The sequence below is a fragment of the Rhipicephalus microplus genome, chromosome 8, assembly GCF_043290135.1.
Source record: "Rhipicephalus microplus isolate Deutch F79 chromosome 8, USDA_Rmic, whole genome shotgun sequence".
NCBI classification, from domain to species: Eukaryota; Metazoa; Arthropoda; class Arachnida; order Ixodida; family Ixodidae; genus Rhipicephalus; species Rhipicephalus microplus.
This window is the reverse complement of record NC_134707.1, coordinates 116,108,576-116,125,590: the sequence shown is the minus strand read 5'-3', so window position 1 is coordinate 116,125,590 and position 17,015 is coordinate 116,108,576.

The window sequence follows — 17,015 nt, the reverse complement described above, 5'->3', positions numbered from 1 at the left end:
GCTGTCGGTCGTCGTTTGATTCTTGATACGGAGACGCGCAAGTTGTCGGGCTTCTTCGGCGCGTTGAAGGTACTCGCTCACATCGAGGTTTTCTTCGTCGGTGACGTTGGGTAACATGGCATCGAGCTTCGTTGCCGGGCTCCTTCCGTAGACCAATTTGTTTGGAGATATCTGCGTCGTCTCCTGCACCGCCGTGTTGTATGCAAAGGTCACATACGGAAGAATGGCGTCCCACGTTTTGTGTTCGACATCAACGTACACTGACAGCATGTCGGCGATTGTCTTGTTAAGCCGCTCGGTGAGGCCGTTGGTCTGTGGGTGGTACGCTGTCGTCCGGCGGTGGCTTGTTCGGCTGTATGCCAAGATCGCTTGAGTTAAGTCAGCAGTGAATGCCGTTTCTTTGTCGCTGATAAGGACCTCCGGGGTGCCGTGACGTAGGACGATATTTTCGACGAAGAACTTAGCTACCTCGGCTGCACTGCCTTTTGGCAGGGCTTTTGTATCGGCGTAGCGGGTGAGGTAGTCGGTAGCTACCACGATCCACTTGTTTCCGAAAGCCGACGTCGGGAACGGCCCCAGTAGGTCCATACCAATCTGCTGGAAAGGTCGGCAAGGTGGATCAATTGGCTGCAGAAGTTCCGCTGGTCTTGTCGGCGGTGTCTTGCGTCGCTGACAGTCCCGGCATGTCCACACATAACGAGTGACGTCGGTGGTAAGACGTGGCCAGTAGTACATTTCTTGTATCCTCGCGAGCGTGCGAGAAACACCGAGGTGCCCTGCAGTCGGATCGTCGTGCAGGGCCTGCAGTTGTTCTGGTCGCAGAGCTGAAGGCAACACAAGGAGGTACTTGGCTCGAAGCGGTGAAAAGTTTTTCTTTTGTAGAAGACCGTTTCGTAGAAAGAATGACGCAAGTGCACGCCTAAATACCTTCGGGACTTCGGCGGTCTTGCCTTCGAGGTATTCTATTAGGGCCTTAAGTTCCGGGTCGGCCCGCTGTCGTTCAGCGAAGTCGTCGGTAGTTATCGTTCCCAAGAAGTAGTCGTCCTCTGGGTCGTCGGGTAGCGGTTGGTCGACAGGCGCACGTAAGAGACAGTCGGCGTCGGAGGGTTTTTTGGCGGACTTGTAAATAACAGCAATGTCATATTCTTGAAGTCTCAGGCTCCATTGTGCGAGGCGACCTGAAGGGTCCTTCAAGGTGGCTAGCCAACACAAGGCGTGGTGGTCGCTCACAACTTTGAAGGGCCTGCCGTAGAGGTAGGGGCGAAATTTCGACGTAGCCCAGATGATGGCGAGGCACTCCTTTTCTGTTGTGGAATAATTTGCTTCTGATTTGGATAGTGATCGGCTGGCGTAACTAATAACCCTTTCAAGTCCGTCAGCCCTCTGTACAAGAACGGCGCCAAGACCTACGCTGCTTGAGTCAGTATGTATTTCTGTCTCGACGAATTTGTCGAAATGGGCAAGTAACGGAGGCGTCTGGAGGCGATGTTTAAGCTCCTGGAAAGCGTGTTCCTGTGGCGTTTCCCACTTGAACTCCACGTCGGCCTTGGTAAGGTTTGTGAGAGGATCGGCGATGCGGGCGAAGTTTTTCACGAACCGCCTATATTAGGCGCACAGGCCCAGAAATCGGCGCACGGCTTTCTTGTCAGTGGGCGGCGGGAAGTCGGCGATGGCGGCTGTTTTCCGTGCATCGGGACGAACTCCAGACTTGCTGATAATGTGCCCAAGAAACAAGAGCTTCTCATACGCAAATCTGCACTTTTCTGGCTTCAGTGTGAGTTCGGAAATCTTGATGGCTTGAAGTACAGCTTCAAGGCGCCGAAGATGCTCGTCGAAACTCGAGGAAAACACGACGACGTCGTCCAAGTACACAAGGCAAGTCGGCCCCTTCAATCCTGCCAGTACTGTATCCATAACGCGTTGAAAAGTTGCAGGCGCTGAGCAAAGGCCGAAGGGCATCACCTTAAACTCGAAGAGGCCGTCCGGTGTTATAAACGTCGCCTTCTCTCGGTCTCTTTCGTCGACTTCGATTTGCCATTAGCCAGTCTTGAGGTCCATTGACGAAAAGTACTTGGCGTTATGGAGCCGGTCAAGTGCGTCGTCTATTCGTGGGAGAGGATACACGTCCTTTCTTGTGATTTTGTTCAGGCAGCGATAATCGACGCAGAAACGTAGGGTCCAATCCTTTTTGTTCACTAACACCACGGGGGATGTCCATAGACTCTTGGACGGCTGGATAATGTCATCCCGCAGCATTTAATCAACTTGTCTCTTCATGGCCTCACGTTCTCGCGTCGAAACCCTGTACGGACTCTGACGGAGTGGTCTGGCATTTTCTTCGGTTATGATGCGATGTTTCGTGATTGGGGTCTGCCGAATTTTCGATGACGACGAAAAACATTCTTCGTATTGCAGGAGCAGGGCCTTGAGCTGTTCTTGCTTATCGTTCGGAAGTCTGGGATTGATGTCGAAAGTTATGAGAGGGGCTTGGTTCCTCTGAGCAGGTTCCACAGAATCGGCGAGGGCGAAAGCACTGCTGGCTTCGATAATTTCTTCGATGTATGCGACCGTTTTCTTTGTTCACATGTTTGTACTCATTGCTGAAATTCGTGAGCATAACCGGTGCTTTGCCTCCCCGCAGATCTGCAATTCCTCTTGCGACGCAAATATTTCGGGTGACCAACAGATGCTGACTGCCTTCAACGACGCCTTTGAAGTCAGGTGATTTAGGAGCGCCGACTGAAATAATGACGCTTGATCGAGGCGGAATGGTGACTTCTTCTTCCAGCACATTCAAGGCATGGTGTCCTGACGACGTGCGCGGCGGTAGTGCTTCTTCTGTGGATAACGTTATCGACTTTGTTTTTAGGTTGATGACAGCACCATGGAGGCATAAGAAGTTCATTCCAAGGATGACATCTCTCGAGCAACGCAGTAGGACTACGAAGTCTGTAGGATAAATACGGCCGTTAATTGTGACTCTCGCTGTGCAGATTCCTGCAGGCGTTACGAGATGACCTACGGCTTGGCGGATTTCAGGGCCTTTCCAAGCTGTGCTAAGTTTCTTTAACTTCGCGGCGAACGACCCACTGATGACAGAATAGTCGGCTCCAGTATCGACGAGAGCGGTCACACTGTGGCCGTCGATAAGAACGTCAAGGTCGCTAATTCGCCGTCTCGCATTACAGTTAGGGCGTGGCTTCGGGTCACGGCTGCGTCGGCTTGTTCCGCTGCCTCCATGTTGCGTCGTCAGGCCACCTTCGGTAAGTGAGCTTTCGCCGTCAGGGCTTTGCCTGGTTGGCGTTGTGTTCGGAAAGCTCCGTCGCGGCGTCGTCGTCGTCGGAGGATCTTCGGTAGTTCGTCGCACAGAAACCGCACCTCCACCGGTTGCTGCCCTTAGTTTCCCGGATACGGGCTAGGAGACCGGCCCCGCGTTGGGCCAGAGTACTGCCGGTGGTGCGGTGACGTGCGGCGGCTGGGCGACCGCGAACGCGAAGGGCTTCGCGGTGTCCACCGAGTTCCTGTCAGGTAGTCGGCAATGTCACGTAGTCGTTCTCCTGGCTGTGGACACGGTGCATTGACGGCGAAGCCATGCAGTTCCATCTGTCGGTACTTGCAACGGCGATATGTGTGTCCGGCCTCGCCGCAGTGGTAACAGAGCGGGCAATGGTCAGGGGTGTGCCAGACGTCAGTCTTCCTCGGTGCACTGCGCTGGGCCGCTGGCGAACGGTATGACGTCAGTGGGGGTGGTGGCGGCGGTGGCGTCTGTCGACGGAAGTGCGATGGGGCGGCGTTTTGGCGTGGACGGGGAGGAGCGTTGTGGCGCACTGCAGCTGCGTAGCTCATAGCTTCCGGCTCGGGCAGCAGTGCGTGGGGAATTTGAAGCGATTGCCGAACTTCTTCTCACACAATGTCGGCGATTGAATCCACTTGAGGCTGCGCCGAAGGCAACAGCTTGCGCAGCTCGTCCCGCACGATCGCTCGGATCGTTTCACGCAGGTCTTCGGAGTTACTGTCTTGAGCAGCAGTGCAGTCTGCAGTCAGTTCACGATTATACTGTCTGGTGCGCATGTCCAGGGTCTTTTCGATAGTGGTCGCTTCGGCTACAAATTCTTGGACGGTTTTCGGTGGGTTTCTCATCAGTCCTGCGAAGAGTTCCTGTTTGACCCCTCGCATGAGGAAACGAACTTTTTTCTCCTCAGACATGTCTGGGTCAGCGTGACAAAATAGTCGGGTCATTTCTTCTGTGAAAATGGGGACATTTTCATTTGGTAGCTGAACCCGGGTCTCTAATAAAGCAGCGGCCCTCTCTTTGCGAGCGACGCTCGCAAACGTTTGCAGGAATGCGCCGCAGAAGACATCCCACGTTCGGAGCGTGGACTCCCGATTCTCTAGCCAGGTCCTTGCGGTGTCTTCCAGGTAGAAGTACACACGACGGAGCTTTTCTTCGTTGTCCCAGTGGTTGAGGGCGGCCACTTGGTCGTATGTTTCTAGCCAGGACTCCGGGTCTTCGAACGATCACCCATGAAAAATTGGTGGTTCCCTGGGTTGATGCATGACCATCGTGGGCTGGGACGCTGCGGTTGCCATTGTCGCTGCAGTCGCGGTCATGGCCTTGGTCTTCCGCGCCTTGTCTTGTAGAAGCCCGTACTTCGGTGGTAGCCCTTGCTGTCGGCGGCTTGTTCGCTGCTCCTGGTTGACATCGGTGTCTTCTCCGCGACGTGGGCTGGGTTCACGGCTTGACGGGGGCGTCCGGTACATGAACGAAGCGGCACCTCCACCAGATGTCACGGGGTCGTGACGTGGCCGAAGACAGGAGACTTCATGTTGGGATTTAACTGTTTATTTGGGCGAACCTGTGCCCGGTAAAAGGAAAGTCCAATTACAGCAGCAGTCTCGCACAGATAGCAGTCTCGGACTGATAGCAGCGAACGGAGCGTCGGCCTTCGATCAACAACTGACAAGCGGCGAAGCGCGTCGGCATTTATACTCTTGCCGCTTAATGTTCTAGCGTTATCGCTGGCGGTGGCGTAGGTTCCAGAACAATCTGTACCGTTCGCACAGTGGGCGTGATCTTATCGAAATGATCTACTACAGTCCGGAACTTTCTCGAAAACTGCTGGCGCGGTTTGCGCTGAGAATCGTGTGGTGTTTTGGGACGATAACAAAAACTTGGGAAATGGAACGTGGCATTATTGAGAGGCTCGCCCGCAGGACTGGTTACTTCTGAAGGGTTCGTGGCGACATATATGCGGGTCGAATGGTCCGGAGTTGGCCTTTGCGCATGAAGAGGGAGTGAGAGCTGAGAGTGACAGTGGTGCCGCGGACAACGCCGGATGCCTGTCATTGCCCAACTAGAAAGGTAGTCGCAATAAAATAAGTTTTTTGCCTCTTTACCATAAGCTAAGCTATCGCAGAATAATATTTGGCTACGTCAATTTAGCGCACGTGTTGAGCAAATGCTCGCTCCTTTTTCCCAAAGCCTATATTCAATGGCTGGCTCACGCATTATTCGTTTTCTCTTCTTTTAAGGAACGCACCGATAATTTATCGGAGGAGCTGCTTTTTAGATTAGCACAAGTCCCCATCGGCCGCGATGTGATTTGTTAGCAGAGCTGAATGTAGCAACGGCGACGCCGCTTAACGCTTTCGCGCGTACCTGGAGCAACACACCCTTTTGCAGGCAGCTACGCATCACTTAGTTCAGGAAGATCAACTTTTGTCGGCGCGACCTCATCACGCGCGAGGTTTACGGGACGGCTTTATGCTTTCACATAGTATAGTACCAAGTACTTTCAATCATTGACAACTTTTAACAACTTTTAACATTAACAAACAGATATTTCTTCTGCTTGGTATCGCATCTGTTTTATTTCGATATGGGTACCTCATATATTGTAATACGAAAAAAGCAAAAGTATATCTGGTTTTGGGCGCATGCTCATGCTCATACATGAACTTGAAACTTCCACAAAAGTGCATAACCTCAAAACGTCCCACGCCTCCGCGTTAGGTCGACACTGAAAGCTGCTCTAAGAATGCCTTCAAAGTGCGTTCAACATAAGTTGTGGATGACGCAGTGAGTAATGGAAACAAAAGTAATGGGTGCATCTTTGTGTGACAAAGAGAACAAAGTGGTTCGGGTAACATGAACGTGAGGCGTGCCCCGCTACGCCACCGATTACAAAAGAGAGGGAAGACCACTCAACCCCTTGTCTATCCGGTTCCCTCTTGGCTATGTGTCTCGATCACTTCTCACATACAGGGATTCGTGCTGGGGCCGACCTGTTTCTGTTTACTGATTAATTTATTTTAATAGAAAGTGCAAATGGCGTACACACATATTGTCCGTGAACGACATCTCTGTTAGACGAAATTGTAACACATCAGGAAATACTCGCGACACACGAAACAGGATACACAAGCGAATTAACGGTGACAATACAAGAGTGCCTCAATACAGAGTAAACACAGGACGACACAAATGATAAAGTTATCAATGGATAAAACCGCGAAATGTCTCAATATGCCGCATTCCTACCTGCAAAGCTCGTTTAAGTAAGGGAGGTGAAGTTCGTCTCACAGAATGTTCATGTAGTCGGGGCCTCGGAGTTGGCTGCTCAAATCGAGGCCGAAGGTTGGTTCTTGGCGACGAGGTCTGATCTGTCCAATTCGTCAGCGTCTTCATCGTCTTCGTTATGGTCGTCTACGTCGTGCCTCTCAGTGATTTCCATCTTAGCCCTCTTTTGTAACGCTCCATTCACTCGCCTTCTATCCCCAATTCTCATTCCTCATCGTACCGTCCGTGCCTCTCTATCATCTCGAGCTCATCGCATCGTATATCTCTGACCCCCTTCACATCGTATCTCTGACCCTTCACATCGTATCTCTGACCCTTCACGTATCGTCTCGTAGTCCCTTTTTGTACGACTTAACCCCGCCCTACCGGGGCCCCAAACCAATCGCCACTATCGACGCGGCATACTTTCTCGTCAGTCAGAGTGTATCATCTTCGACGGCCGCCCTCGCGGCTCACACCAGTAGAAAACCCTCTCCCGAACAAAGGCGAGCAAGTAACAATGTACAAACTCAAGCCTCAGAGAGAGAGATGGGCGAGCTGTCCCAAGACACTTTAATTGCGGGAGAACAATGGTCCCGATGCTTCCGACAAAGTGTGTCGTCTGTAATGGCCAACGTCCAGAGTTTGCAGTGTTGTGCCTAAAAGTTTTTGGCCAAACCTATTGCCCCGGTTTCTGGTACTTGACGAGCCGATGTCCAGAACGAGTCTCGACGTCTCTATGCAGCTTCGTGTCTCCCGCGAAATTCTCCGTAGCCGCCGCTTCTTCGTCATTCAACGCCGCGGGTGGTCATCCGCGCAGAACGCAGTGATGAGCCCTGGAGCCACGGAGGCTGACGAAAAGTCAGGTCGGACCCGACACAGGCATTGCGGCAGGGTTGCGTTCTTCGAACCAACAAAAGGTGCTCTGCTGCTCCCCCATGCCACAAATCTGAAAGGTGCGCGCGGATTATCTCCACCGTGCACTGTCACACTGTCTGTAGATGACAAGGCGCCGCCCAGTCCTCGTGTTTGCGTGGGGGAGCCCGCGAGAATAGTAGAAATAATTTTTCCAGGTACTCCACTCCGGAATGCCCATTCGTTACACCGAAGGTTTTTTTTTGCTTTTTTTATGCGTGGGTTTAAGAAACGAGCGAAAACACCTTGAAAGGAGCAGGGTTCAGTCCGTGTTTGCGGGGACGTCACAAACGCGAAGTGCATAAGAATGGAAACTTAAGTTGGCAGACGCTCATCTTTGATTGAAAGGACGCACACGACAGGAAAAAAGGCGTGCACAAAACAGGCGCTGACCAGAAACTAAACCTTGACTCAAAAACAAGTATATAAATAAAACGTGCATACCACAATGAGAGGCACCAAGGTATGGCAATACGTATTGCTACGATACTGAGGGGAAGCGTGGAAGAAGAGGAGAACGAGGTTGGCACGAGCAGTGATCTGCCAGATCCCTAAACTCTCGCATTCATCATCTCTTGTAAATGAAGGCATCTCATTTTAACAAAATTGGTGGAAGGTGCGGGTACAGCGGAGCGATCCCAGGTGAATGATCACGGAAGCACTGCCTCAAGAACTACGCCGAAGCCGCCGACTAGCCGGTCTACCACCACTCTCTATGGATCCGGTTGCTGCCGGCAACACCACGCACTCTTTATCTGGCGCTACGTGGCCCCGACACATGGTACCATGAAGCTTCTCCGGGAGGGTCGGAGAAGATGTCGACGAATGGCTGAAACACTTCAACCGTGTGAGTAAACACAATTGTTGGGATGCGGCCTCCCGGTTCTTCAACGTCGGATTGTTTCTTCAAGGGACGGCGTTGGTGTTGTAGAGAGGAAGAAGATTATGTGCCGCAGTGGGTCACGCCTTTAGCGAGAGGAGCCAAGCGCGAGCGTTTCCCCCGAGGGCTGTGATTCTTGAGTCTGTTGCTTCCGCCCGCTTTCTTCATCAATAGACCTGCTGTGCAAGTACTACTTGTGCCAATAAATCCCGTTTCAGAGTGGTGGAGGTGCGGGGTATTTCAACCTGGAACTCCGCAACAGGAAACTACCTGCCATCCTAGAAATGGCTGAAGAAACCACCCAGCAAGGTACGACCCAGCCTCCAATGGTCATCGTGCTCACTGTGCTACGCGTGCGCAATCCACCTTTTTTCGACTGTACCGATGAGCAAGACGTAGAAGATTGGTGGTCGACATTTGAAAAGGTAGGCGCAAGCAACAAGTGGGACGACACATCAAAGCTGCAATATGTACCCTTCTACCTGAAAGAGGTAGCGAATCTCTGGTTTAACAACCACCACTCGGAATTCACCACTTGGGGTGCTTTTCAGCTACGCATTACCAATGTGTTCGGTCGCCCTGAGGTACGCAAGCTCCGTGCCGAGCAGCGTCTACGGGGACGCGCACAGCTTCAGGGGGAAGGCTTCACAAGCTACATCGAGGATGTGCTCGACTTGTGCAAGCGCCTTGACCCTTCAATGATCGAGGCGGACAAGATCAAGCACATCTTGAAGGGGATAAACGACGACGCCTTCCAGATGCTGCTGGCCAAGGGCCCCCGTACCGTGTCTGAACTCGCCACTCTCTGCCAGAGCTTCGAGGAATTGCGCAAACAACGGGTCATGACACGGCGGCCAACGGCTACCGACGAAACTTTCGCGGCATTGACCCTAGGTGGAGACCACAACACAATCATGTCGGAAATCAAACGATATGTGCGCGAGGAGGTGGCCCGACAACTTTCATGTCTGTCGTCTCAACCGCCATCGGAACCCTCTTCTGAGCATCTCGCGCCCGCCATCAGACAGGTAATACAGGCGCAGGTCTCTGAGGCACTGCCGCCCGTCTCTCAGACAACACCTGTCACCACGCCATTGACTTACGCTGCTGTTGCTGCTACTCCACCACGACCTCCACTTCGGCCGACTCCCCAGCCTCTACGAGTACCAATGACGCCAGTTCCAGCAACACAACAGCGCTATAACGGAAACCCTTGGCGCACAGTTGACAATCGTCTAATCTGTTATGCATGCGGATATCCAGGTCACATGGTGCGCTTCTGTCGCCGGCGCTTCGCAACGGGCCCGGCTGCAGCACCGAGGTACTCTGACGACTCTTTCCCGGCCCCGTACAACGCGCAACGAGAAATGCCCCGTCAATACGACCGTCAATCAGTGCAACGCGACCCGTCCCCATCCGAACTAGACCACCACCCTGCTGCCAGCTACCGACCATTTGGTCCCCGACGCTCATCCTCACCACGCCGCTACCGTTCTCCATCCCCGCTGTGTCGCCGACCAAACCCCGTAGAGACGGAAAACTGACTGCCGCCGCTCCGGAGGCACGAGCTGCGAAGTCGTCGCCTTGTAGAAGTCCTCGCCCGTCCCCCACAAACGTTCTGGAACTGTTTGTTGAAGGTCTACGAACTCTTGCGCTTGTTTACACGGGTGTCGCCGTATCTGTGATGAGTCAAAAACTCTGCCGTTCGATACGAAAAGTAACGACGCCGCCTTCCGACGTATTGCTGAATACCGCGAGCACGCAACCCATTCGACCAGTCGGAGCATGTACAGCGAGAGTAATCATTCAGGACGTCCTGTACGACATTGAGTTTCTCGTGTTGGCCACTTGTTCCCACGACGTGATACTTGGATGGGATTTTTTGTCACGCCACCATGCCGTAATTGACCGCGCTCGCGCGCGGGTGGAATTTTCTGTGTTTTCTGATTCGCCATCTACCGACATTGAGCTCACTCACCTTGGCAAGCTTCTTGTTGCTTCCGACATAGATGTTCCCCCTCTTAGTGCCATCGTTGTCCCCGTCAATCGCACTGAACTGTCCGGCTCTACCGTTGTGTTCTCCCGTCTGACGTTTTCAGTCGCCGCCACGGTACGTCTCTCCCATACCCCGTTCTGCCACCTCACCAAGATACTTCCGGAATTGTCGTTTGCAATCCTAGCTCATGCCCTCTCTCCTTAAAAGCTCACGAAAGACTGGGCTATGTTCTTCTTGTTGATGACAACGTTATTGTGCCTATTGAGTCTCACGAGACTGGGCAGCAACTTCAACTGAACGCTGTTACTCCTCCTTTTACGCGGGATGACTACTCCTCGGATATCTTCGATCGTTCCATCGACAGCGAGCTTCCTCTGGATCAACTGAACCAGCTAATAACCCTTCTGCATGAATTCCGTGATTCATTTGACCTTCCTCAAAAGGCACTGATTCAAACAAACACCGTCGGTCACACATTCTACACTGGAACGCACCCTCCTTTGCGGCAACGCCCCTACCGCGTATCACCCAAGGAACAAAGTGTAATTGCAGAGCACGTGGACGATATGCTTCAGCGCGGTGTCATCAAGCCATCTTCTAGCCCCTCGTCTTCACCTGTTGTGCTAGTGAAGAAAAAAGACGGTTTGATTGGATTTTGTGTCGACTACCGGCGACTGAACAAAATTACGCGGAAAGATGTGTACCCTCTTCCCCGCATCGACGACGTTATCGATTGCCTACAAGGTGCCGAATTCTTTTCTTCGCTGGACTTACGTTCAAGTTATTGGCAGGTTCCAATGGCAGAGTGTGACCGTCGCAAAACAGCGTTCGTTACGCCGGATGGCCTATACGAATTCACGGCTATGCCATTCGGTCTGTGCAATGCACCTGCAACGTTTGAACGAATGATGGACAGCGTTTTACGCGGCTTTAAATGGCAGATATGCTTATGCTATCTTGATGATGTTATCGTATTTTCTCCTGATTTCCCTACCCACGTCGACCGTCTGCGCACAATTCTTCAGTGCCTTACTAAGGCAGACCTCCAGCTTAACCTGAAGAAGTGCCGCTTCTGGGCTAGCCAACTTACTACACTTGGTCACGTTGTGTCAAAGGATGGAATTTGCCCCGACCCGGACAAACTTCGAGCCGTAGCCAACTTTCCGAAGCCGACTTCACTCAAAGAACTTACAAGCTTCATCGGCTTGTGCTCGTATTTTCGCCCTTTTGTCCACAACTTTGCATCAATAATAGCCCCACTTACGCAACTACTGAATGGTCCAGCTAATCTTTCTAACTGGACCCCGGCATGTGAGGAAGCCTTCCTTACACTGCGCCGCCTACTTACCTCGCCACCCATTCTACGCCATTACGATCCAAGTGCCCCCACTGAAGTGCACACAGACGCCAGTGGCGTTGGTCTGGGAGCCGTACTCGCGCAACGAAAGCCCGGTATTCCAGAGTACGTCATCGAATATGCAAGCCGCGCACTCATGAGAGCGGAAATGAACTATTCCGTAACTGAAAAAGAGTGCCTCGCAATCGTTTGGGCATTGAGCAAGTTTCGTCTTTACTTGTACGGACAGAGTTTCGACGTTGTGACAGACCACCACGCACTTTGTTGGTTGGCGTCGCTAAAAGATCATTCAGGTCGCCTTGGGCGTTGGGCTCTTCGCCTACAAGTGTTCGACATTCGTGTCGTCTACCGCTCAGGACGAAAACACTCTGATGCGGACGCCCTCTCAGGATCACCAGTGAGATCCAGCGCAGACCTGCATTCGGACGCCAACTTTCCCATCGCTCCTATTTCCGTCTCATACATGTCGTCAGAACAGCGGAAAGACCCATGGATAAAATTTCTCCTCAACATTCTTTCCGACTCCTCATCGTCTGCGTACCCACGCGCTCTTCGCCGCCAAGCCACACATTTCGAGATACGGGATGCGCAACTATACCACAGAAACTACCATGCGGATGGCCATAAATAGCTCTTGGTTTTACCACGCCACATGCGATCTGATATCTGTGCGTATTTTCATGCCGACCCACAACATGCTCACGCTGGTGTGTTAAAAACATATCACCGGATCTGCGAGCGTTACTACTGGCGTGGTATGTACACCTTTGTGCAAAAATACATTCGGTCCTGTTCAATATGCCAACGACGAAAGACAGCGGCCCATTCAACCGGATTATTACAGCCTGTACCGTGTCCGGCGCGCCCTTTCGACCACGTTGGAATCGATTTATTTGGTTCCCTTCCATACACTGCCACTGGAAATCGATGGATCATTGTCGCGGTCGACCATCTGACGAGGTATGCTGAAATAGCTCCACTACCTACGGCTGGTGCACGTGACGTAGCCAATTTCGTCTTGCGACGCTTCGTACTGCGTCATGGGGCACCACGTGAACTGCTGAGTGATCGAGGGCGTGTCTTTTTATCCGAAGTTGTACAACAACTCCTTCGGGCATGTCGCACGGCGCACCGCACCTCAACAGCCTACCACCCGCAGACCAACGGTCTAACTGAGCGCTTCAACCGAAAGCTAGGAGACATGCTCACCATGTATGTCAATTCCGACCAATGTAGTGCGTCGGAAGGAAGGTCCCTGATGACATCCCACCGCTGCCACCAGTTGTTGCGCGTCGCGGCGACAACAGTCTGCGGGTAGCGGGGCCGATCGCCGTCGCTCCGTCGAGCCAAGGACTAGGGGAGAGCTTTGAGCAAACTTAACGAATTTATTTACATCTTTACAGTGAGTTGTCGAGATGACAGAAGAGAAGAGAAGAGCGTTGGGCGAGGCACTGCGCGCCCTTTTTGTTGACCCCCGTTCCCTAGGTCTCTAGGTTGGGGATCACTATATAAAACAGTGCGGACCAATGGTGATGTGGCAGTTCCTCTCAATGAAGTACCGCCCATCATGTCTGTTCATAGAGGCACAACACAGGCTTGCACATACACACGCACCCTTGCCCCTAGTCGCAGCGCTGCCGTAGAACAGGGAGGGGGAGAGCGGAAGACGCACTGGCGCCTCGACCCCTTTGGGGCCGGCCTCGGGCTGCGTTCCCACGAGGAGATCTTAGCGCGCCCTTTCGAGAGGTGCCAGGTTCGTGGATTCCTCTGGGGAGAGCCCCTTGACCAGCACCGTCGTCGTCTGCCGGTTAACGCGCTAACGATGCGTGGCCCAGGCGGGAGATAGAGCGGCGGCTCCAAAACCCTCTTTGGCGACATTCCACCCAGTTGGCGCCGCTGTCAAGCAGTGGGCGCCGTCTCGTGGAGTCGGCCTCTGTTGCTTCCTCCGTCCAGCCGTGGCGAGACTAATCCGGCGTGGCGAATGACCCGCTGGGTCAAGGCATAGCTTGATCGCTACAGCTCTTCCGCCGACGAGAAGATCTCGGACGTCGGGTAGTATCGGCTTCTCGACGGGAGAGATCACAGTAACCGCAGTCTCCCAACACCATTGAAACCACAAAGACCAACTTCTAGAACCAGCAAGCGCCGGCAATGAGCTTTCGGCAACCAGGCCGGTCTTTCAAATGTGCCACAATGCAACTACGCTTTTTTTAAGTGGCAACCACACTTATACTCTTGCTCAGAGCTAAAAATTTCGATTACTCAAAATACCCCTTAAAATCATTACGGAAAAACGTCCCTCAACTGAACACAAAAGTAATCTTAGGTGCAATACTTATCAAAAGCACGCCACAACACTTGCACTGGTTTATGCTGAAACCGTGCGCCAATTGTTCTTTATTCTCATAGCGCGTAACGACTACGCCATGACGCCAAACTTAATAATTTTACGAAATCATCTGGTCTATGTTAATATCTTCTTCCTTAAATGTCAATTCAAGCCACATCCACATGACAGTAAAGACATACGATATTACACTAAACCATTGAAACACTAAAAAAATATAACATTTTTTTTAGTTTTTACCTTCTCGGTATATTTGTACTAATGATTAAACCACTTTTACTAACCTTCATCCTTTAGCTCAGCGGTTTTTCTTTAAAAAAATTAACACCGCATCTTGTACCCTACAACCTAAACAGACCAGTACGCATCTCCAATTCAATACCGAATAACCATACTCAGCACGCGTGTGCAACAATTACTAAAACTGACCGTGCCCCCTTTTTTACACTAGTTTCGCCTGAATGGCACACAATGGGGTCGCGGTCCCGGCGGTTTTCGAACACGCCAGAGGCTACAAAATGCACGAATTCTAGGCTGTGTCCTGTTGCCACGCCTCATTTTGAATTTCGGCCGGCTCCCCTCAGGAATGTGCAAGGGACGCCAGAAACAGGGGGGAAGCCGGGGTAACAGTGTCTTTGTGGTCGCCCCCACGCAGTACTTGGCAGTTGTGCCTTTTCGACTTTGACCCTTCGGGCAAGGCCACTTTCCCGAAGTCGTCGAAATGAACCACGCGTTTCGTTGGGGTGACGCACCTCCCTTTCCCCCTCCACACCTGTCTCGCCGCTGGTGCCTCCATGGACGCCACCAGGGACGTTTCCTGAAACTGAATAATGGCCTACCCTTTCGTCTTTCTCGAGCTAGAGTGGGACCTGCCCTCGGCTTAGGCGGTGCCGAACGCTTCCGCTTCTTTCTTTTTCGGCGATGTTTGCTTGCCTCTTTTCTTTTGATGCCATCATTATGTCGCGTCGTGACCTCAGGAGTTGGGAAGCTCGTTGGAGCTGGTGCTAGGTCTTGCCTCCCGCTAACGCTTTTCGAACTCTGTGTCACGACGGACTGTCGGGCCAAATTATCTTTGTCAACGCTGATGAAACCATTAACTGGGCCCTCTCCGATGGCATCGCTGCACTCCTGAAGCATCGCGTTCTCTCTTTGATTAGCCACTGTGCTAACCCTATCTGCATGTGACGATCTCGAGACGTCCTCTCGAGGCATGAGGATGGTTTCCAGCTCCTTACTGAGCCCACTATGGCTGCTGGCACACACCTCATCCTCGCGAGGACCGTCTTTCGATACTGTCTCTACCTCGAGACCGGCCAAGACCTCGTTCTCTACATGCTCTACATTGATGCATTCGAGAATATGCGGGACATTTTCTAGCGGGATCTCTAGTTCTTGCGCTTCCTGACGCGCCTCGCTTTCAGACTCCCGTCTTTCAGCTTCGCACTTTCTTTCAGACTCTTGTCTGAGCTGCTCTATTTTTATGCTGACGGAAGTTCCGAATATCCGGAACATCTCTGCCTTAACTACCTCGTAGTTGTTCACGTCCTGCTTTCTGAGTCGCGCAAAAGCTTCATCTGCCTCGCAAGGCAGAACCGTGAGTAGCTTTTGACACCATGTGTCTCGCTCAAATGACAGTTCCTCGCACTTCCGCTCAAATATCCTAAAGTACAAGCCAATATCCCCTGAATCTGTATATGGCTGCATGTACCTAGACATCCAGAACTCGGCCTTCAAGTTGCGATAAGGTACCACTTGCTGGGGACTACTGCCTGACCTATTTCTCAACTCGAGTCCTCGTTTGCGGATCGCAATCTCGTGCTCCAGTCTTTCTATTTCACGCTCGCTTTCTAAGCGGCTTTTCTCTCTCTCAGACTGCTGTCTTTTTGTTTCATGCTCGCATTCTAAGCGACGCTCCTCTCTTTCGCACTCACGCTTTTAGATGCGGAGCATCTAATACTCGAGGCTTGTAGTGCGGCGCCGTCCGCAAGCTTCCTCCTCCTTCTTCCACCATCTGTGCATCCCTTCCACCTCTACACACCGCGCGCGCTTCACTCCTTCACCATCTGTGCACCCTTCCTCCTCTACACACCGCGTGCGCTTCTCCTCTTCACGAACATTTGCTAGCTGTATAATGTAGCGCGCATGCGCCGTCACGCTTCGAGAACATCGGCAGCTGACGCGCGCACATGCGCCGTTGCGCTTCTCCCCCTTCTCGAACATTCGACAGCTGACAGTGCATGCGTCGTCGCGCTGTATATATACTCAGGGTCGGTGCTCGCTCGCTCAGTTGCCGCTCATCGGTTGGTTTGTACGGCGCGTCGACGTCCGAGGTCGCAATGATCGACGTCCCTTCGACGAGCGCCGGTCAAAGTGGCATCTAAAAGCCATCGTGCTCAAAGTTCGTCGCAATAAATAAACACCGCCCTTTCGCATACGTGTCGTACGTGTTTACTCATTTAACACCCCTCCTACAACCACGTTAACCAATTTAGCCAGCGACCCAAGTAAGTCGCACTTTAACACCCCGTTAACCAATTATATGCTCCGCATCCTCCTCAGTGTTCCCCCGAGGGAAGCTGCGGGCAATTTTTTTTTCTCGCGCTCCTGTTCCTGTTGCTTTTGAATCTCGCTCCACGTTTCTTTAATATCTACACTGCTCAGATTCAAGCCATCGATAGCGCTAACAATTGCGTGTTTCTTCATCCCCGCATCTACTTCTGCTCCCAGCTCCTCCCCCAGAATCAGTAGCTGATTCTTCAACAAACGCTTCCAATCCATGACAGAGAACTAGTGTGGTGCAGCTCACTCTCTACCCAGACGTTCCGTAAACAACTGCTTCTGTGGTAGCCTCTACCAGCGAAAAGATTGCACTTCTATCTTATCAGCCTGGCAACCAAAAAACCAAAGCCAGCACTCACCAGTCCACAGCTGCCAGTCTCCATGATCTCGGTGTGTTGTTCA